A 24,153-nucleotide genomic window follows, 5' to 3' on the forward strand; every position below is an offset into this window, starting at 1 on the left:
TAAAGTTTTACAAGTATGTGTTGGGTATTGGGGTGGTAGATAGTAACATTTAGAAAATTGCATTGACAAATTATTTAGTGAAGACATTTAAAAAGAGGTAGGTTTATATGAAAAAAATAACTTTAAAACTTGTATAACTTAATATTGGTTATTCTAGTTGTGAATCAGTTTGTTTTTAACTATTAATAACTGTTTTAAAGTTTATGTATTGAATATACTTGCTGGCATATAAACTTGTCTTTGGGACTCAGATTTCTGCAAATGTGTGTAGAGATAATCGAATTAATCATTAGTGTTCAGAAGAAACATCACTCTAAATTCTAGCCAGAGGATGGCACAAAAACAGACACATAGACCAATGGAATAGAATAGAAACCCCAGAACTCGACCCACAAACGTATGGCCAACTCATCTTTGACAAAGCAGGAAAGAACATCCAATGGAAAAAAGACAGCCTCTTTAACAAATGGTGCTGGGAGAACTGGACAGCAACATGCAGAAGGTTGAAACTAGACCACTTTCTCACACCATTCACAAAAATAAACTCAAAATGGATAAAGGACCTAAATGTGAGACAGGAAACCATCAAAACCTTAGAGGAGAAAGCAGGAAAAGACCTCTCTGACCTCAGCCGTAGCAATCTCTTACTCGACACATCCCCAAAGGCAAGGGAGTTAAAAGCAAAAATGAATTACTGGGACCTTATGAACAGAAAAAGCTTCTGCACAGCAAAGGAAACAACCAACAAAACTAAAAGGCAACCAACGAAATGGGAAAAGATATTTGCAAATGACATATCGGACAAAGGGCTAGTATCCAAAATCTATAAAGAACTCACCAAACTCCACACCCGAAAAACAAATAACCCAGTGAAGAAATGGGCAGAAAACATGAATAGACACTTCTCTAAAGAAGACATCCGGATGGCCAACAGGCACATGAAAAGATGTTCAGCGTCGCTCCTTATCAGGGAAATAGAAATCAAAACCACACTCAGGTATCACCTCACGCCAGTCAGAGTGGCCAAAATGAACAAATCAGGAGACTATAGATGCTGGAGAGGATGTGGAGAAACGGGAACCCTCTTGCACTGTTGGTGGGAATGCAAATTGGTGCAGCCGCTCTGGAAAGCAGTGTGGAGGTTCCTCAGAAAATTAAAAATAGACCTACCCTATGACCCAGCAATAGCACTGCTAGGAATTTATCCAAGGGATACAGGAGTACTGATGCCTAGGACCACTTGTACCCCAATGTTCATAGCAGCACTCTCAACAATAGCCAAATTATGGAAAGAGCCTAAATGTCCATCAACTGATGAATGGATAAAGAAATTGTGGTTTATATACACAATGGAATATTACGTGGCAACGAGAAAAAATGAAATATGGCCTTTTGTAGCAACGTGGATGGAACTGGAGAGTGTGATGCTAAGTGAAATAAGCCATACAGAGAAAGACAGATACCATATGGTTTCACTCTTATGTGGATCCTGAGAAACTTAACAGGAACCCATGGGGGAGGGGAAGGAAAAAAAAAAAAAAAAAGAGGTTAGAATGGGAGAGAGCCAAAGCATAAGAGACTGTTAAAAACTGAGAACAAACTGAGGGTTGATGGGGGGTGGGAGGGAGGAGAGGGTGGGTGATGGGTATTGAGGAGGGCACCTTTTGGGATGAGCACTGGGTGTTGTATGGAAACCAATTTGTCAATAAATTTCATAAAAAAATAAAAAATAAAAAATAAATAAATTCTAGCCAGAGGAGATGTTTGGGTTCAAACTACAGTAGCTAAAATACACTGTTTTGTTATGTGCAGGATAATTTGTATTTCTCAAATACAGTGATTGTTATTGTCTCAAAATAATTAAATTACAATGTTATTATAAATCGGGTACTTTTAAATCACATTTATATTTTATTTTGTTTTCAGATTCAAACTTATTTTGAGAAAGACTAGAGAAATCTTGCTTGCTGAAATAAAATTAAGGAGACTGCATTATATAAAACGTAGCCAAAAAAAAAAAAAAATCATGAGAAAGGTTTCTCTAAGGTTTAATATTGGATTTTTTTAAAGGTTTCTTTTTTCCCCTGGTGTCATTTTAGAATTTTGTATTGGTTTTAGCTTATAACTTGGGAGCTGAAAAAAGAATACAGATAGCTCACACTGTGTAACTAAAAGTGATATTTCTGCATGTGATAATAATTTCAAATGAAAATTTTTATTAGTGGAGTGTTTAATAATCAAATTTGTAAATCTAACCCAAAATTTTAAAGGTGGTAGATATGAATATGTAACAGAATAAAGTACTTGATTTTATGTTTGTAACTGGCAAACTTCTTGATCTAAAAGAAGCCAAAATTCTTATAAGAATATCTGATTCCATGTCTTAAGTTAGAAAAATTCATTAAGAACCAAACTCTATTGGAATTTTCAGATACCCAAAGATAATTATACATATATTTGGTGTTAGAGGAAGTAGTAGTAAAAAGAGAAAAAAAAAACCCACTATGCAGACTGTGAATATTTGGTCCTCGAAAATAATAATAATAATGACAGTCAATTAGAATAAACTGAAGATATAAAAACAGTCATCAATCAATATATAGTTTTTTTTTTTTAACGTTTTATTTATTTTTGAGACAGAGAGAGACAGAGCATGAACAGGGGCGGGGCAGAGAGAGAGGGAGACACAGAATCGGAAGCAGGCTCCAAGCCATCAGCCCAGAGCCCCACGCCGGCTCGAACTCACGGACCGCGAGATCGTGACCTGAGCCGAAGTCGGACACTTAACCGACTGCGCCACCCAGGCGCCCCAATCAATATATAGTTTTTAATGTTTTATTTTATTTGTTGAGAGACAGAGAGAGATAGAGCGTAAGGATAGGGACAGAGAGAGAGGGAGACACAGAATCCGAAGTGTGCTCCAGACTCTGAGCTGTCAGCACAGAGCCCAACACAGGGCTGGAACCCACCAACAAGAGATCATGACCTGAGTTGAAGTCAGACGCTCAACTGTCTGACCCACCCAGGTGCCCCAGTCATCAATCAATATCAATGATATAAAGGGAAAAGTAACATCCATTGTGCTGTAGAGTATTTTAACACAGAAATGAGTTCCTAGTTGTTAATAATACATGCTATGTAGTGATGAATAAAAATTCTATGATTTTATATTTCTGCTTAACATATATATTTTAAATACTGCATAGAATTGGGATGATATGATTTTATCATATTTTAAATATGTGTATATATATACATGTTTCTATAAGTTTATCTTGAGAGTTAACATGTGGTATAGATTAGGCATGAAGAATAAGAATAGAAAGTTAGGGGCACCTGGGTGGCTCAGTCGGTTGCACATCCGACTCTTGGTTTGCTCTCAGGTCACAATCTCATGGCTTTGTGGGCTTGAGCTCCGCATTAAGCTCCATGCTGGCAGCGTGGAGCCTGCTTGGGATTCTCTCTCCCCTCTTTCTCTCTGCCCCTCCCACACTCGTGCTGTCTCTGTCTCTCTCAAGATAAATACATGAACTTAAAAAAAAAAAAAATAGAAAGTTAGAATTTTCTTTTTAAAAAATGAGACATTTAGACAGGCTTATAAAAGTAGGAGAAACACTGGGTTTTACTCTTCAGATTATGAGAGAGAAAGAAATCGTTTTGATTTGTGCTAATAGAAATAGAAATTCTTAAGCCAGCGAATTCAGATTATGTCTCCAAAGTTCCCACAGCCTTGCAGAAAACAACCATCAAAACAAAAGGAGAACTTCAGAGGAATTTTTGTAAACATTAAAATGGGATAAACTGAACAAAAAGTAAACATGTGAAAGATCTACTTTTAGTATTAACCCAAAAGATAGATGAAAGTAATCTTTCACATTTCTTTTTATTATGTAATTCAACGGTTACTAAAGTCTGTATTATACATATACATATATATTTAAGTTTTGGAGATGATCATTCTTAAAAACAAATTCCTGATATATCTAAATTAATTTTATTTCTTTTTTTTAAATTTTAATGTTTATTTTTGAGAGAGAGAGTGTGTGAACAGGCGGGGGCAGAGAAAGAGGGCAACAAGAATCTGAATCACGCTCTAGGCTTTGAGCTGTCAGGACAGAGCCGGATGTGGGACTCAAACCCACAAACCGTGAGATCATGACCAAAGGCAAAGTTGGTCGCTTAACCAACTGAGCCATCCAGGCGCCCCTATTTCATTTTAGACTCTTTTTTTACAATTCTAAAGTTGTGCATTACAATATTTGAGGTGTTTACATAAATTGTGTATACCAACTAGGAGCATATGTTTACTATGTAAAATTAAAACCTTTTAAAAATAGTTGATTAACAAAGCAGGAATATATTTTCCTTTCATCTAGAAGTCCAGAGATAGGGCAACAGAGGCTGGTATGATGGCTACACAGTCCTTTTACTTGTATACCCAGTACAGGTTTTTTTCCTGCTGTACTACCCTGGTGCATGGCTTCTATCCTCAGGCATAGTTCATTATTCAAGATGGCTGCTCAAGCGCCAATCACACCTCCCTGTTCCAAGTAAAAGATTAGTTAAATGACACAGCTGCAAAAGAGCATGCAAAGAATGTAGTTCTTTTAGCTCAAGTCACTTATGCTTCAAGCAAAATTGTGATTATGTTACTAAGGCTAGAAAGGAGAAGAAGGAGCATCAATTGCCATCTGGCTTGACATTCAAAACAATTGATCTGAATTTCTATGTCTAAGTGTCTCTAAATTTTCAGAGTTTTTTTTTATTAATTATTTCATAAATTAGTTTGAGATGTTAGCATTTTATTTACGGAGAAATTCAGTTAGTTGAAACTCTTTCTTGCATAATAAAGACATGTTTAAAAGATGAATGGTTCTATTTTTTACAGCACAGCTTAAAGAGAAATCTAAACTGTTAAAAGCAAATTAGTAAATATGTCAAGATTAAGCCAGTAATATGATGTGGGTGTTCTAGCAATCATAATTCAAATTTTTAAAAAGAAGTTGAGTCATTTTTTATAAAAACCACACAAATATAACAATGTTCTTGATTTAAATATGTGCTTTTGAAAAATAAAAAGTTCCACATGGAAATAAACATAAGCAAAGTGGGAAAAAAAAGGACAAAATAAATGAAAATATGAATGACTCATATTTAAGGCCTAAAAGCACAGATATGAAAAATCTTTCAAATTTTATAAGAAAAGTTTCTAAAAATAGGTAAAAGTAATTAAGACAGAATTTATTAAAAAGTAAAAAGGTAACTGGTACATACAAAAAATGCTCTAATACAAATATAGCAAAAGGAATTCACATTAAGTTACATCAAAAAACTATTTCTCACCCGTCAAACTAGGAGAAATTTAAGTTTGAGAATACAGTTTATTGAGGAGCTGTGGAGAAATAAATCCTTTCATATATAGCTGATGGGATTTCCAAAACCCCTGTGGAAAAAGAGTCAGTGATATCTAACAACATTATAAAGGCATTTCCTCTATAACCTAGTAATCTCATTTATATAATATCCTCAAAAAATCTACCTCCACAATTGTGATTAAACAAATAAGTTCACTTATTAAAATATTGTTTGGATTAGTAAAAGATTAAAGACAATCCAAATACTCCTAGAACACAGGTTGAGTAAATTACAGCACATCCAAACAATAACCTACTATCCACTAAAATTATAATGAAGACCCCCAGGTAGTAAATAAATTAACTTTCTAGATACATTATTAAGTTCAAGTTTAAAAAGCAGTGACCAAACAGTGCAGACATCAGGAATGGAGGAGGTCTTCTCTGACAACTTTTAATATCTTTGCTAACTTTGAAAGATATAAATGTGTTAATTATTTAAAAATCAAATCAAGGGGAAAAATTAATAAATTAAACCACAAAGGAAACAATGAAGCTAAATGTGTATAAAATTAATATCCCAGCCACACAGATAAAAGTTATTTAAAGCAACTTTGAAAGATGGTATTCTGGACACACATGGTGTTTGTCTGTTTTGTTTTACTTTTAATAAGGTAAAAAGCAGCTCAGAGAAATTTTAAGTTTCACTGAGAGCATTTATAAGTAGTGATATTGGTTTTACAACTTTGAAACTACATATTTAAAGATAAAAGAAGTAAGTGGTAAGTATATTTTAGAAAATAAAAATTTCAATATAAAAGCACAAAGATATATTTTAAACTTGAGAGTAATAACAATTAAAAAGAAAACTATAATATTAAATTTGAATTTAAAATATCAGTACAAATTTGCATTTTTACAAACACTGCAAGAACCTAAAACGAGTGACATTCAATAACAGGCAGATCCTGGGGCGCCTGGGTGGCTCAGTCGGTTGAGCGTCCGACTTCAGCTCAGGTCACAATCTCACGGTCCGTGAGTTTGAGCCCCGCGTCAGGCTCTGGGCTGATGGCTCAGAGCCTGGAGCCTGCTTCTGATTCTGTGTCTCCCTCTCTCTCTGTCCCTCCCCCGTTCATGCTCTGTCTCTCTCTGTCTCAAAAATAAATAAAAACGTTAAAAAAAATTAAAAAAAAAAATAACAGGCAGATCCTGATCTCTGAGTATCAGCAATCCTAAAAATAACTAGGTATCCTTAGAAATATGTCTGTGTAGATCTGGGACAGTGAGTGTACAAATTGACTTAGGCCACTGTGCTGTGTAAGAAAGTGAGAAAATCCTCAATGACTAATGAGGCTGTCAGTGAGGTCTTCTCCCTCAAAAAATTAAGCCCACAAGTATCCATATTGGTTAAATTTGGAATGATTTGATTACAAAAATAATACTTATAATTAACTATAACATTAAATAAATTAAAAGCAATGATTCCATAGGATATACTCATGAAAGTTCTGCTTCTATGATTGTCAGATAAACTCATGATAGATTGACCTTCCTTGCAGATTAAAACTGCCTGGAGTGGGACGCCTGGGTGGCTTGGTCGGTTAAGCGTCTGACTTCGGCTCAGGTCATGATCTTACGGTCCGTGGGTTCGAGCCCCGCATCCGGCTCTGTGCTGACAGCTCAGAGCCTGGAGCCTATTTCAGATTCTGTGTCTCCCTCTCTCTCTGCCCCTCCCCCGTTCATGCTCTGTCTCTCTCTGTCTCAAAAATAAATAAACGTTAAAAAAAAATTAAAAAACAAAAAAACTGCCTGGAGTGCCTGGGTGGAACTGCCTGGAGTGCCTGGGTGGCTCTGTTGGTTGAGTGTCCACCTATAGATTTCAGCTCCAGTCATGATCTCATGGTAAGAATGAGCCTCATGTTGGCTCAGTGTACAGCCTGCTTAAGATTCTCTCTCTCTCTCTGTCTCTCTCTCTCTCTGCCCTTCCCCTGCTCATGCATGCATAAGTGCATGCTCTCTCACTTTCTCTCTCTCTCAAAAAAATCAAAACACTATTAATTCTGTACAAATACAAACAAGACAAAACAAAACAGAAAAAAGGCAAAAAACAACTACCTGAAATCTCAGAAATTAAAGGAAGGCACATTCTGGAGGGGAGTTGACAGTTATAAAAGGGGTGTTAGATAGAATCCCTAGATTCTCTCTCTTGGTTTACTTGCCCTGTATATTCATCTCCCCTTCAGTGAGGGTACTACCTGTGGGTATGATGGGATGGCCCTTCTATGATATAGTAATGTTATGTGGCAAAGGTGAAAAGACTTTACAGCTGTGGTCAAAGTCCTAAATACATTGATTTTGAGCTAATCAAGAGAGGGGTTGCCTGGGAGGGCCTGGCTTAATTAGGTAAAATTTCTTAAAAAGGGACTGGCCCCTTCCTAGAAAAAGAAACAGATACTCTCCTGCTGGTACTGAAGAAGAAAATAGCTATGTTATTCACTAGGTATTGATAGCAGTGGCCTCGGAAAACAGTCCCTGACTCCTATAACCACTAGGAACTAAATTTGACCAATAACTCAAATGAGCCTGGAAAAGACTCCACACTCCAGAAGATACTTCTTGGATAACACCTTGTTTGAAAGTTTTTGAAACCGTAAGTAGAAGACCCAGAGCCATGCCCAGACTTGTGACCCATCTCTATGTGACATAACAAATGTCTCTAACTTAAGTTACTAAATTTATGGTGATATGGTAGGCAATGATAGAACCTAATACAAAGCAATGATAATGAGATAACTGTCCCATTTTTATGACTTTTGGTCTGAGTGTAAGTTTGCAGTTGGTACTAAATGGATAAACTGATAAAAACTGATAAAAGACTGATAAAAAATTAAATGAACAAACAACAACAACAACAACAACAAACAACTTTAGTCTTTCTGGTCTAAAGAGCCAGAGGGTAAAGTTTTGAAGGGAGAGCATCAGAGGGAGCTAAGATATTTAGGCAGCAAAGGATGGACTCCAATGATGCTGGGCAACTGGATTGAGAATTAAAAACAATACTGTTGGAGTACAGAAAGTCTCAATAAACAGTATCTCTCTTTTAGCCCAGTATGGATCCATTGAACATAGACACAGACAGATTAAAAATCATTGCTTTCCCAGGGCGCCTGGGTAGCTTGGTCCATTAAGCATCTAACCTTGATTTAAGCTCAGATCATGAACTCACACAGTTCATGGGATCAAGCCTTGTGTCTGGCTCTGCTCTGACAGTGTGGCGCCTGCTTGGGATTCTTCCTCTCCCTCTCCATCAGCCCCTCCCCACTTATGTTTCTCCTCTCTCTCTCTCCTCTCTGAAAATACATTAAAACTATATACATTTTTTAAAACATTAATGCTTTCCCTAGAGTGGACACCATGTTCTAGAAGAATGGGCTTGCTAATATTTGAAATATCTGAAATTATACAGATCTACTGATATAGATGGACAACAGCAGGACTTCCTTATAGGGGCAGGTATATTATTTAGCTCTAGAAAACAGAGTTAGGGAAGGGCTAAACTGAGCATGTTCAGTTTATTATTCCAAAATCCAAAATCAGGTAAATGATTTCTCCTTTCACTGAAAGGACAACTCTGTCCTTTTTGAAACTCTCCTTCTCTGAATTCTCTGAAATCCCAATTTCATGTTTCTTAATCCTTTTATTCATCCCATCTTTATCTGCTTCTCTATTTTCTACTTCCCGCACACAACATGTTTGTATTTTCCAAACTTCTAATCATAATTGCATTTCCCTCCTGTCCTTCCTCCCTTCCCTTCCCTCCTTTCCTTACCTTTCCCTTCCCTTCTCTTCTCTGTAAGCACTCATTTGACACACAGCATTCTTTTATTTATGGCTTTGTAGATCACCTCTATGTAAACCGATAATTAATTCACAAAACGTTCATCGTGCCATTGCGGTGAACAGATATGCTAAGCACTGGGGATGAAAAGATGTATTTAGGGAAACCAGGTTACTTTAATGAAGACTTTTTTAACTTAACCATTGATAACTTGAAAGCAAATATAGTAGTAATTTAGTGCATGTCCTCTGGAGCCTGGCCTGCCTGAATATCTACCTCAGCTCTATCACTTCTAAGCTACAGAGGCTTTGATATATTACTTATTTTTTTGTGTGCCCCAAGACCTTTATTGCTCTCTGTGCATGTGCTCATTCTAAGACTTCAATAATTATTTAAGGTTTATATTTGCATATGCATTTTAGATTATAAAGCATTCAGTATATCATATATCATTTAAGAATAATAAACTTAAAGGAATTATTATGCCTTATTTTAGGAAATAAAATCAAGGCTTATGAAACTTTTAAAAGGTTAAGAAAATTTAAAACAGCATTTTAATTTTAACCTCTGACTTCTAACTCCTTTATTTGTTTTTTGGTCCTTGGGTTTTTGTTTTGTTTTTTTGTTGTTGTTTTGTTTTGTTTTGTTTTGCTCACAGCTGCTGCCTTAAATTTACCTTGAGCTTTGCTCTCTCTTCTAGACTCTAATTCCACAACTGTTACCTGATCTCATGGACACCACAAAAATCAATCTCAAAATAAACATATTCTAAACTATATCATCTATGCCCAAAATCTGCTTTTTGTCTTGAATTCCTTAGCTTTGAGTGACAGGAACTTCCCAGGCAAGAAATTTCAAAATAATGGAACATCTCCCATCCCTCTCTTCATTCTCCCCATACACATTTCATTTACTAGAGGGCCCCCATCTCCAGTCTAGAGTATGGCTTCAGTCATATCACACTTGCCAATCCCACTGCAATAGTCTTAGTCAGAATTATTAATTCTAGCTAATATTAACTATGAATTGATTTTTCCTGTGTGAAGTCTCTGTAGAGATTAATCTGTTCTTCTCAGTGCTTGCTGTGAGGCTAACTACTATTTACTGAAATTCATTTTCTATCCAGTATTGCATTTAAGCCCTTTGCATAAATTATCTCATTTAATTTTGACAACAATCACAAATACATAATTTACTGGCCAGCTTTGCAGGATGAGGACGTTGAGGCTCTGCTCCTTCCATTTACACAGAGGGAATTGAAACATATTTGTGTTCCAGGTTTCCAGTTCCAAATTTGTGTGTTACTTCTCTGGTTTATTTTTCTTTGATCATTTTACTTTCCTGCTTAAAATAACACATAGGCTCTCACTGCCTCACAGATTATCCCCCAAATCATTAGCACATTATTCTAACATTCTTTGATCTGGTCTCAATACAATTCTAGCCCCATTTTTTAGTTCTTGTATACACATTCTACTCAGAACCAAACATTGGTCAATCAATCCACACACTCTGTAAAGCCCAGCCTCCATCCTGGTGAACAAATCTGTCCTTCTTTCTTAAATTGCCTCCCTTCCTGTTTCTAGCAGTCCAATTGACAAATCCCTTAAAGATTTAGCTAAATGCCTCTTCCATAATGGAACACTCCTCGAGTTCTTTCAACACAATTGCTAATCTTTGTTCTGAACTTTCACAGCATCTATAATCTTCTAATTTTTATTTGAAGTTATTTTATTTCTATTTATTTACCTTCCTAACATAGCATATGTCTGTATCTAACCGTCTTTGCATCCTCCAGGTGCCTGATGCAAAGGACCAAGATAAGAGGGACTGCTATCTAGAAATTACTTTTCATTTTGCATTAATATATGATAAGATATTAGGGCCACCTGGGTGGCTCCATTGGTTAAGCATCCAACTCTTGATTTTGGCTCAGGTCATGATCTCATGGTGTGTGTACATCGGGCTCTGTGCTGACAGCACACAGCCTGCTTGGGATTCTCTCTCCCCCTCTCTCTCTGCCCTTCCCCCACTCACTTTCCATCTCTCTCTCAAAATAAGTAAAAATAATCTTTTAAAAATTATGGTAAGGGGCGCCTGGGTGGCTCAGTCATTTAAGCATCTGACTTTAGCTCAGGTCATGATCTCAAGGCTCCCAAGTCTGAGCCTCGTGTAGGGCTTTGTGCTGACAGCTCAGAGCCTGAAGCCTGCTTTGGATTTGTGTTTCCCTCTCTCTCTGCATCTCTCCTGCTCTCTCTCTCTCTCTCTCTCTCCTTCAAAAATAAATAAACATTAAAAAAATTTTTTAAACATGGTAAGATATTAGTCAGTGATGGTAAAACAGAGCCAAGTATATACTATTTTGTGTGGACTAACAAGCACCAAAGTTCAGCCAATAGACATAATAAATAAAGCTATGAATTTTAACTCCTCTGACAGAAAAATTTCTTATAAATGTATAAGGCAATTGAGCTAAAAATAGTCAATGCAGCTGAAATGTTTCTAATAACTCCTTAAACATTTTGCATTTTGTTGTTTTATTGGAGATCAGTTATGGACTTTTTTTCTTTAAAATGTGCTTTCAGAGATAATTTTGTTAGTAGATTCTATATTGTTTACGGAGGAAAAATCTATAAAACAACAGTATTGAAAATTTAACCATAATTACTTACAATGAGGTTTCGGAATGAAGAATAATAAAGGAGTATAGACAAATCTCTTAAATATTATATATAAACTATTTACTTTTGCCACCACTTAAGAACTTAGCAATAAGCAGACTTTATTTGGGATGGCACACAAAATGCTTTAACTATTGAAAAGTCTAACCCTACCCCATTAAAGCTGTAATGCATATCTAAAGTTAGAAAAATCCCTTCCCATAGTCTAATTTTAGATAAAATAATGGATTTTTTATGTTACTATCCTAAAGTACAAACATCTGTTGGTTGTTCTTTCAATGAATCTCTATTTAAACATATATACTAAATATAAATGAATTAAGTATAAATATACATAATCCTATTTATTAGGATAATATAATACATAAAAATATATTTTTATGTAGAATTAAAAGGGTAGAGGAAGTAAGGGGGATTCATCAAAAGATTCTTCAAAAATTTTTAAATTTTTGTGAGAGAATATTTTTGTAAATATTTTCTTGTCCTAACTTTATAAAACTAAGTTTAATCCTTACAATTCAAATATTTGGTTAGTTTAGTTTAGTTTGTTAATAGGTTAAAGTTAGTTATGTTATATCTATATTGCTGTAATATATCATTTTCAAGTTATTCAGGGCTAATTTATTCACTCTGAATTTTCTGAATTTTCAGAATTTTTTATTGAAAAAAAATTTAGTGATAATATTGTGTGCAGTGATATATTTTGATGTGCTTTATAATTTGCAAGATGTAAAACGTGCTTATTTGAAGGGGTGCTAATGACATAGGAGTATTTGAGATTTTAGGTCCATTCTTATGATAATATACAATATGCATGTTCCAAACTAATAAAGAATCAAGAATGTAAAATTAGTTCTCTAGTAGCTACCATAGTGTAGCTACTTTATACTAAAAAAGAACTTTATACTAAGAAAGAAAGAAAGAAAGAAAGAGAAAATGTATAAAGATAAACAAAAAAAAAACACAAAAAAGGAAAGCTGTGTTTTTAATTTTAGGAAAGCTATGGTTTGGACAGAGTAATTGTTTATATGCTAGGTACCCTTTGAAAGCTTATAATAATTAATTCATCTACTCATCTTTTGAAGAAAGTACTATTATTAAATGAAATACAGATGTGCCCAGAAGGGTTGAGTAACTAACTCAAGATTCCACAGCTGGTAGTATGTGAAACTTGAATTCAATCATGCACTTTGACGCTCCTATCTGTTCCCTCACAAAGGGTCCCATCCTATCTCTCATTCAGTGTATTAATGGAAGCTTTCTGAGCATGTAAAATGAGTTGAAATAAATTTTAAATAGGAATTTTTTACACAATATCTGAGTTGTTAGCCTGCAATACACCTAAACAGGAAAAAAACAAAAACAAACAAACAAATGGCTGCATTCAAACATTATTATGCATGAGAAACCCTTCCTGGATACCAGGATTCTTATAGGAAGTGTAAGTTCAGATCCAGTTGATTGAGGTACATCTGTTTAATTACTTCTGCTAATTTCATGGACTTATTTATGTAAAAGCTCATATTTCTCTATTACAGTTTTCATCAATTAAAATTATATAGCTGTAGGCATTTTGTTATTATTAACTATGGTAATGATACGGTCTTCAAAATATGAACAATAGCTACTGACAAGTTCCTTATTTTCTTCTTGTTGGTGATTCAAGTGTACAGATTTGGAGTAAGAAAAGAACTTCTAGGTTTAACAACTTCAGCTGTATTTTTTCTTCAGCTACAGCTGAAGCAATACATTGAGGCACAATTGGTATACAAAAAACTGCACATAATTGATGTATGCAATTTGATGAGTTTAGAAATATGTACACACTCATGTAACCATTACCACAATTAAGGTTACAAACATATCCATCATCTCCAAAAGTTTTCTTGTGTTCCTTCCTCGTGTGTGTGTGTGTGTGTGTGTGTGTGTATGTGTGGTAAGGACATGTAACATAGGATCTACTCTCTTAACTAGTTTTTAAGAACACAATATACTATTGTTAATAGAGGTACTATTTCATACCCCAGATCTCTGGGACTTACTCATTTTGTATAACTTTACACTCATTGAACAACTCCCTATATGGACCCTCCTCCCATCTCCTAGTAACTCATTTCATTGTACATTTCTATACCTTTGGCTTTTTTAGATGCCTCACAAAAGAGAAACTATGCAGCATTTTTCCTCCTATGGCTGACTTTTTTCATATGACTTAATGTCTTCCAAGTCCATCGTGTTGTTGCAAATAGCATGATTTCCTTCTTTCGTAAGGCTGAATAATATTCCACTGTAGTAGGTATATACCGCTTTTTCTTTGTCAATTCATCTGGCTTATTTCAATATTTGACTATTGTGAATAATGTTGCAATAAACATGGGAGTGCAGACATCTCTTCAAGATAGTGATTTTATTTCCTTCAGGTATATACTCAGCAGCAGAATTGCTGGGTCATACGGTAGTTCCATTTAATTGAGAAACCTCTATACTATTTTCTATATTGGCAGCACCACTTCATATTCCTCACCAAGGGTGCACAGAGGTTCCAATTTTCCCCTAACCTCACAAATGCTTGTTATCTTTAAAAATATATATATATTTACACACACATATATACATACAAATATATATGCACATATATATACATACATATATACATACCAATATATATGCACATATATATATACACATATACACATACACATATATTATATATACATATACACATATATATATACACATATATATGTGTATGTATGTATATATAATAATAACCATCCTAACAAAGGAGAGGTGATATTATGGTTTTGATATGCATTCCCCTGATGATTAGTGATGTTAAGCACTTTTTCATATATCAACTGGCCATATGTATACTTCTTTGGTGAAATGTCTATTGAAATATTTTGCACACTTTTCATTGGGTTCAATGTGCTTTTTGCTGTTGAATTATAAGAATTCCTGATATATTTTGGGAATTAACTGCTTATCAGATAAATGGTTTGAAAATTTATTTTTCTACATAGGTCGTCTTTAAACTATGTTGATTGTTTCCTTTTCTTTGCAAAATGTTTTTAATGCATTATAGTTCCAGTTATCTATTTTTGCCTTGTTGCCTGTGCTTTTGGCATGATATCCAAGACCAATGTCAATGGCTTTTCCCCTGTTTTCTTCTAAGAATTTTAAAATTTCAGAACTTCCATTTAAATTGTTAGTTAATTTTGAGTTATTTTTTGTGTATCAGGAAAGATAAGGATCCAATATCACTAAGTCTTACTTTTTTTTACTCCTGTCCATTTCCTACATCTTTCATCAATGTCTTCTTCAGAGTGGCCTGAGTTTTGTTACTGAGTATTTCATTTTGTTCCGTTTTCTTATTGCCTTAGTTAGTGCTCAGACCAATTGTCAGTTATACATGTTTTCATTATTTTTCAGAAGAAAAATGTAATATTTTCTTATAATATGTAATATGGTGAAATTTGATCATTAATATAGATATTATGAGAATACACTGTCTAGAATATAATGAAGTCTCAAAGAAGAGAGTAACACATTGTAAACTAGGAGAATTGTACCAGGGAAACTTCATTAAACTCCAAAATGTTTTCTCAGTCCACAAAGATAAAACTTTTCGGATGGACACTGGAGGAAAATTGATGCAATGGCAAGAGCAGTTAAAACAATGAAAACAATGTAAATTCAAGGGATATTAATTCAAAAAGGGTCTTGAGAATAGTATGTGGGAAGAGAACAGCATTGTGAAGTAAATTAATTAAATTACATGAGAAAAGAGTGAAGTCATTCTATTCTCTAAATAAGGGAATTTGAAAAAAAATGGCTTTGGGGAGGAATTTAGTACATTAAATTCACTATGTTGAAACATGTATGTCTGTTGCACATCTATCAGAAAATCCAGGAAAGAGGTTTGAGTGATGAACAGAAATATGGAGATATCACATATATGGGAGTTAAGGCCTTCAGATTAGATGAGTTTCTGAAGGAAAATACAGAAAAGTGAGAAGATCAGTTGCTGAGGATATTCAAAATTAAAGAATATTCTGAAACAAATTTTACACAAGATGTCTGGGAAAGGAAAGTCAGAGAGATAAAAGGAGAATCAGAAAAGAGGAAAATGCAATACAAGAGAGATTTTTCATGGTAAACAAACAAAAGACATTTGATAATATTCTATTTTTGCAGGAAAGAAAATAAACCAAAACAAAACAAAGAAAAGCAGCTATTAATTTAGTAGCACAGATGACCATGGTAATATTTGTCAAGACAAATTCAATGATGGGAACACTTGCACAATGGGTAGAAGCTAAAGTTAAGAAGAAAAGACACTGAAATGAATAGCTTAATAAGAATATTCTTTGAAGGATCTTGGCTGTTTGGAGTAGAGATAGGTTGTCACGTATCATAGAATACAATGATTAATGAGGACTTTTTTCTTTTTAAATATAGAAGTGTATAATAAGCTATTTACTGTATAAAAAAATAGAGTGTGACAGACTCAAGAACCCGTAAAGGAGGCACCAACCAGTAGGCCAAATCCTTTGGGGAGAAAAGAAGACATGCTCAGGAGCATAGAGCTAAGATTAGTCTTAGATAGGAAAAGAAACACCTCTTCCTCTGAGATTTCACAGAAACATGTGTTGGGTAGTTCACTTTTTAGCAGACAGTATAGGAAAATGCACTATGTTGAGGTAGAACAAGGAACTTACTGTCTTATAAGATTTACAGATTCTTTTGATGGTAAGGCACAACACACTGACACTCCAATAGATGAAGTGAAGGCAGAACTTTGTGATTACAGCTCCAGATGAGAGAAAGGTGTCATATGGGGCCACACAATCTGGGTATTTTTGAGCTGGAACTGTAGGCGTCAGCTGATGTTGGCAAGTGAGGTGGTGTTAGTTAAGGTTTCAAGGGCTCCTGGCAGTTTGGCTAATTTGAATGATTTCTCAGTCTCCATGACATACAGGTTGTCGCTATAGAGGTTGTCTATCAGAGGTAGTCTCATAGTTGATCCAGGGGCAACTAGGGGTGATGTACAGTAGTTGGAATTATGAGAGCCTGCTAAAAGAGGTGCTTGGAGTGTGGACTCAGTTGCTCAAGAAGGAGAACTGACTAGGCCTCTTGCAAGAGCCTCAAAACTAAATCAAGACAGAACTTGAAAAGTAAAAAGCTTTATCACATATATGGAAAAGGTAAACATTAGAGAATGTATCTGACAATGGACTGGCTGAGGGAGAGAACACAAAAAATACTTGCCAAGCTTCCAATAGCTGACATTATTTCCAGGCACTGTTTTGAGCATTATGCATATATTATTTCAATCTTGGCTACCACATGAGCTAAATACTGTCATACCTGAGGCTTACAGACAAGGAGTCAGAGTCACAGAGACCTGAAGTAATATACTCAAGATCTTACAGGTCTTACATTAGAGACAAAGGAACTGAGACAGTGTTAAACCTAGAGCTTTGGCTCATCACTCCTCTCTTAGCCATGCTCACTAAATGCTGATTGTCTTGCCAAGATGGAATTTGTGAAGTCTATAAAGGTGTAATTACATCTATGCTCAGAAACATGTCATTTCTCCTAGAAATGCTAAGCAACCCAGATGTAAGAAAGAAGGAATTGGGGTTTATAGGACAAATCACTGACAGGAAAAAGATGTGGATGTTGTGAGTTAGGGCTTGAGCGATCTAAATAAATAACACATGCTCCGTTACCCAAGAGTGGAACAAATTAAGAGAAAGGTGCAGGAGTATGAGTAATAAAAACAAAATCTCACCTTCACTTTTCCTACAAAAGAAGATTATACAATATGGCTTTCTTCTGCAAACAATGAAATTGTTAATTTTTCATCCCTGAGCTAGGTATACTTACCTGTCACTGGTGTTAGCTGATTAACTAGTTTCTGTTCTTCCTTTTCCAGGCAGACTTCCTTTCATATGGAGAGCAATAATTATGCGAGATCCATGCAAGTCTGGTTCCCAAAAGTGAAGAGGCTGAACTAAGCATACCCAGTTCCTTCTCTTAAACTCAGAGATAATTCACTCCCCTTCCCTAAGTAAAAATGTTAAAGGATAGAGAGGGCCAGAGATGTTAGTTTAGTAGAAGACCCTACATGGAGACCAAAGGAGCAGAAAGTACCTGCCCTTTTTCCTATCCTCTTATAATTTTGAGCCCAGGTGATGTAACTGATCAGGGAGTTAGCTTATTAGAGAAGGAAGGGAAGACATACTTAGAATATGGATTGCAAGAAAAGGATGTATTTGAGGGTTGGGAAGCTCTGAGTGGGGGGAGGTTAATAAGGATATACATTTGTACTAAAACTAGAAGGCAGGAGGTGGTGACGGAGATAGATGTGAGAAAGCTTTTTATCAGAGGAAAGGGTAGCTTTTTTGTTTTGTTTTGTTTTCTTTCTTTTTTTTCATTGATAAGGACATGAACAGGAGGGGCAAATAGGTTTCATCTTGAATGCTAGCCCCAGCTGGTTGGTATGGTCGCTTAAACTATTATGGCGAGAAGACTGCAAACAAGTTTTCAGAGTGTGTTTAAAAGAATGCTAGCATTGATTTTTCGGTCATGTATAGTTATGGAAGGGAGAGCAGAGGTTTGTATGCTGAGTGCTTGGTATAAGTGGAAAAGGAGGAGTAAGATTTGAAGCAAAATGTAGATGAATTTTTTTTTTTTTTTTAGTAAAAAAAGGAACAGAAAATCATGCTCTTTGTTAATGGGTCGTCTACTTAATGCAGTTTCTCATAATTTTGCATAAGTAGAGTGAAATGAATATTTGTAAATGAAAAACAAAATCTACAGTATATGCATAGAATAACTTAAATGGTTAAAAACATTCTTTTTCTAGAAGACTGGCATAAGGCACTAAGAGGCACTAAGACAATGCAGACATTTTCTACTCTTCGACCCCAAGATAAAACGCACTGTTAAAATATTTACTGCCCTTCCTACTGATCCTGCTTATTGGAGACTTAAATCTTGTTTGTTAAGTGACTGGCTTTATCCAGTTAATTATGAATGAGTTGCCACGTGTCTCCTCTTGTGCATGCTAGTCTTCCAGAAGACAGCATGTCCCAGATAGGGGTAGCACCTTCAATAAAGGTCTAAAATAAAGAAGCTAAAAGGTAGAGCCACATTGTACCCCCGTAGATATCCGTTTTTATCAGTTTTTAGACAGTTTGTGTCTTCAGCATTGCTTAGACTAAGATATCAGACTTGAGTTTGAGAAACTTAAATGCTGTTTCATTCACACAGAGGAGAATGTAATTAAGTTGATTATAACTCATGCTTTGCTTCAAGTGTTGTACAGATAACTGATGCTAATGAGCATCAAAACAGTCATTCCTCAGTGACCATCAGGAGTCTAATTCTAGTCATTCCGTGACCGATAATATTAATGTGGAAAGTTAAGCAGATGAACCTATTAAGCATATTGAAAACTCAGCAATAGTTTCTAAATAGATGAATAACATAATGTGCTAATTCATCAAGACTCTCATTCTGGTAAGTTTAATTAAGCATTCTTTCACTTAAAATACACACAATTCAGTTTACTCTTACGTTTTCTGAAGCACAATGCAAATGATCTTTTTATGAAGCAAGATCTAATAAATTACTTCACTAAGTGTTTCTTTGCTTTTCACAGTTAATAAACACTCCAGTTTAGAAATGTCCATTGTACTCAAAGGAAGAATTGTCATTCATGATTAGAGTATGCTTAAAGTTTATAAAATTCTTAGTTTGTCCCCAATCACACTCCATGTTGCCTCTCCGAAATATGAAGAAAATGGATGAATCTGGGAAGTGCATATCTGAGTGGCAGTGATGGCAGAGACAGAAAAGAGCATGGGGAAGAAAAACAAAATAATGTAAGAGTAATAGTGTGTGAAAATCGAGTAAATGATACCTTGTTTTTCATTGCATAAGTCCTGGGTTAATGGCTTCTTCGTTGAAAATATTTTGAAGGGCTACTTGGATTACTGTTCCAGTATATTTTACCCTGTATCTTTAAGCCATGTAAAGATAGTAGTCTGTACAGACTACCCAGGTCTTTTCTGGAAAAGAAGAGATTTTCTGCAAGGATGATTGTGTTTGCAAAACAGAAATTTATATCTCCTTTTCAGTGTTTTTCATGTTGTATTTCATTTTTGCTTGTGTACCTATATTCTCAACTAGACTGTTCAACTAGACTAACACAGGAGATATTTATTATGTGTGCTTATATTCTCAGTGTTTAGCACAGTGCATAGTACATGGTAGGTGTTTAATAAATGTTTCTGAGAACTTTCTAAGATTTCTCTGCTTTTTTGAAAATCATAGGTTAGAGGATTCACTTGACTTTTGTTTTTGACAGCTTTGGGTAAATCTGAAGTGATAAGTCAGTAATTAGAGGGTTCAAACTTTGTCAAGTATATATCAATGATTTTCAATATAATGATTAAAAAGACTCAAACTTTTTTCATGGGTTGCTTACTGATATATTTGATTATTCTGGTCCCTGGTACACCCTGATTTTAAATTCATTATTTCATTAACTACCGTCAAATCTTTGCAAATAAACCTGATTATTTTTTTTTAAATATCAGTTTTTTTTAATGTTTATTTATTTTTGAGACAGAGAGAGACAGAGCATGAATGGGGGAGGGGCAGAGAGGGAGACATAGAATCAGAAGCAGGCTCCAGGCTCTGAGCCATCAGCACAGAGCCCAACGCGGGGCTCAAACTCACGGACTGCGAGATCATGACCTGAGCTGAAGTCCGACGCTTAACCGACTGAGCCACCCAGGCGCCCCTAAACCTGATTATTTTTAATAAATGAGTGCATTGAGGTAAAGAACATTTTGTTTGCTAATTTGCCTTTTTGCTAATTTCTCATGGAAAAATTAAAATTATCCTTTGCTTCCATAATGAAAATAATTTTGTATGGAAAAAGATGAAGCTCACTTAGAGATTTCCTTGTCTTCCCATCACTAATGCATGAATTTATTAAGTCTAAAATTGACCATTACAATAGGAGACTGATATTTAAGTATCACCATATGTAAGTGTCTGTCAACAGGAAAGATGATGGGAATATAAGTATGTGTCACAAAAACAAACTACATAAGAATCTTGGAAAGAATACTTTTCAAGCACAGTTCAATACAAAGCTGATGATTTCCGATGGTGTAAAGACCAAAGTGACCGACTTTGAGAATGATGGGACATTATTCAGTTTAAAGAATTGTCATGATATGCTTCATAAGAAACTTGTGAAATAGAATTCTACACTTGATCTTAGCCAAAAGGCCGAGAAGCGATGTGAAATAGAATTCTAAATAAAGATCAGAGTTAATAAAGAAGAAGAAACATTCTTGAAATGATCCCATGTGAGACTGATTTGGGTCACAGCAGGATATTCAATAAAGTTTTCATTTGGAAGATTTGGAAAAACAGACTTGGGGAAAAGCTTGGGATATATGCAAAGATTGAGGTGTCTGTCCAGGTCCTTAATGATTCTGATTTTATGGTGTATCACATCAAGTGAGCAAAATGGAAGAATAAAGTTTTCCTACTTTTGAAGAAATTTCGCTATACATACATGTGCATACACACACACACAAACCTATATACATATATATGCACAGTGCCACACATAAGCGTTACATTTAGTAAATGTATAAATACACATATGTACATATGGACGCGTTTATTTGAAAGTTCACGTATGCATATCCATTCGTGTATTTTTATGTGAATATCCAAATATACAAGGTATGTGTATGCATGTGTATGGTAAGCTGAACAAATACCATGAATATTAAAGGAGAAAAGCAACATATGGATCCTGTGATATGTTACTATTTTGATTCCCTTTCCCAATTCAATATCCTTTTCCAGGAAGAATTTTCAATTATTTTCAAATAAGTTAGGAGCTCCATTAAAAGACTTCCCCACACATTGAGACATTCCAAAGCATAAATATAAAATTTGAAATTTAAATTTGATAGAATGTCTAACGTCTCCTTTAGTTTGTCCAGTTCTTGTATTGTCTTTGTAGTGATACATTCCAATGCCTTCCATTGCACACAGTTTTTAATAGTCACAACTTAATTTTATTTTTTATTTTTTTTAATTTACATCCAAATTAGTTGGCATATAATGCAATAATGATTTCAGGAGTAGATTCCTTAGTGCCCCTTACCCATTTAGCCCATCTCCCCTTCCACACGCCCTCCAGTAGCCCTCAGTTTGTTCTCCATATTTATGAGTCTCTTCTGTTTTGTCCCCTCCCTGTTTTTATATTATTTTTATTTCCCTTCCCATATGTTCATCTGTTTTTGTCTCTTAAACTTACTAAAAGCTTAAAATGCTGGCATTTTTAGTGCTTGATTTTAAGAACATTTAGTAAATATTTCAAATTGATACTGAATATTATGGAGCTTCAACTTAAAGGACTTACTGTCAAAAAGTCCAATACCATTTTAGGACACTTCGTTTGATTTTACATTTATCTTTTGAAAGGCTCAAACAATTCTAAAATCCAATTAATGAAGAATAACATAGAAAGTATTACTGCCACTCTGAAGTACTGCTTAACATTCAACACCAACCTCATAACAAAAATTTGTATTTCTACAATTCTGTCTGTGTTTAAATACAACTACAGCTTGTATTTTGATTTTAGAATATCACAGTTTTGTATATAATATAAACTGAGTTTATACTACAACCTATTATACTTTTTGTGTGTGTCTTTAGGTTTTTCATTAAGGGCTTTTTAAACATAAGGCTTCACCCTATCAAATTTAAAATTCTTATTACTATAAATAATTTTATCTTCCATATTGAACTTTTTAATCTGAAGTTATAATAGCTTGCCCAGTTATCTCTGGTGCTGTATCTTTGAAAAAAATTCAAAGTATTTATTTCAACTTCATCAATTCAATGCAAAAATATCAAACCACTCCTGCAATTAATATAACTGATTTTCTCCTTGGAGAATCTGATGTCACCAGTATGAAAACTGGTATTCAACTGCTTGCAAATTCTTCTTTTGAAAATGAAGCCAACACATTAACACTCATTGTTTCATGTTTTATATGTGCAAAGGAAAACTTAGATTTAAAAATCAATGAAAATAATTTAGAAGGGTCAATTTAAATAAAATGTCAGGTTTCATGGAATGATACTATAAATGCCCCTTCTGTAGCTGCATATATATAACAGCTTTGGAGAGAACCAGTCTTAAATTAACTACTAACTTTTGAAGCAAATGCTGATGCTTCTTTAGCAGATTTGTTTCTTCTGACTTTATGTAGTCAGTGATATCCTCAAGTTTCCAATCATTGATGAAATCAACTTTCTTGGAAAATGGACATCTAGTATGTATTTTTTAATTAAACATGCACTTTTGTTTTTAGTTCACTGATGCAGAAAACAGTTATATAAAAAAAACAACAAAAAATATTTTTAGACTTACAGCACAATGTGTGCCTAAAGTATCAGAATGTAAATATTCAGACTACTATTTGGTCCCTGGCAGTGGTTCCTAATCTCAATTTCCTGCATCAATTTCTTGTATGCAAAATTGTCATTCCCAAGTTCTTTTCCATTGCCTAATGACATGTCCACTGGTGCACCAACGTTGGGTGGGGATTGGCAGTGGAAATGTGCAGCCCTGGCAGGGAGGAGTATTTTATCACTGCCGTTGTTTAGAATTACCAGAGCATAAAGGCAGCAAGAAGCAGACAACAGACCAATTTTTAGCCAGGTTTATTATTTTAAAATCTCTATGTACAATGCACCCTTATTGCCTGCATGAAGATAGTCTGATCCCCCATCATCTCAGTACCATTCTATGATGGCTTGCTGTGTCTTACAGGTCAGCATACTGGCCGCAGCACAGGTCGATGTTATAACTAGTGGCCAGCAAAAGGCAGAAGTGTTGAAGACTTCTCACATACAAAGGTCAGCTTTCCTTGGCTGCTGATCTTGAAAAATTCTGCATGCAGTATTTAGGACAAAGGTGTTTTTTAGAGTGTATTTGGAAAAAAGGTTGAGTAAAGAGAGTTGACTTTTTGCTGGTCTGGCAGTCTTTTAGATTTAACCAAGTGAAAACTCTGTTCATTACTCATACATCTCAAAGTTTCTAAACAGAGACATGGCAGAGATTGGAAGCACAAAGTGGACATAGGTGACACCCCTAGGCTTTTAATGCAACTATTAAAAAATACTTATTTAAGCAAATGGAAAATATGTGAAAACGATAAAT

At 34.9% G+C, this 24,153-nt stretch overlaps 1 pseudogene; it reads right to left on the reverse strand.

Moving 5' to 3' along the window:
• Positions 1 to 21,062: 21,062 nt before the first annotated feature.
• On the reverse strand, positions 21,063 to 21,200 carry LOC125171487 (uncharacterized; annotated as a pseudogene).
• Positions 21,201 to 24,153: the final 2,953 nt, after the last annotated feature.

This window comes from Prionailurus viverrinus, chromosome B4 (assembly GCF_022837055.1).
Source record: "Prionailurus viverrinus isolate Anna chromosome B4, UM_Priviv_1.0, whole genome shotgun sequence".
NCBI lineage: Eukaryota > Metazoa > Chordata > Mammalia > Carnivora > Felidae > Prionailurus > Prionailurus viverrinus.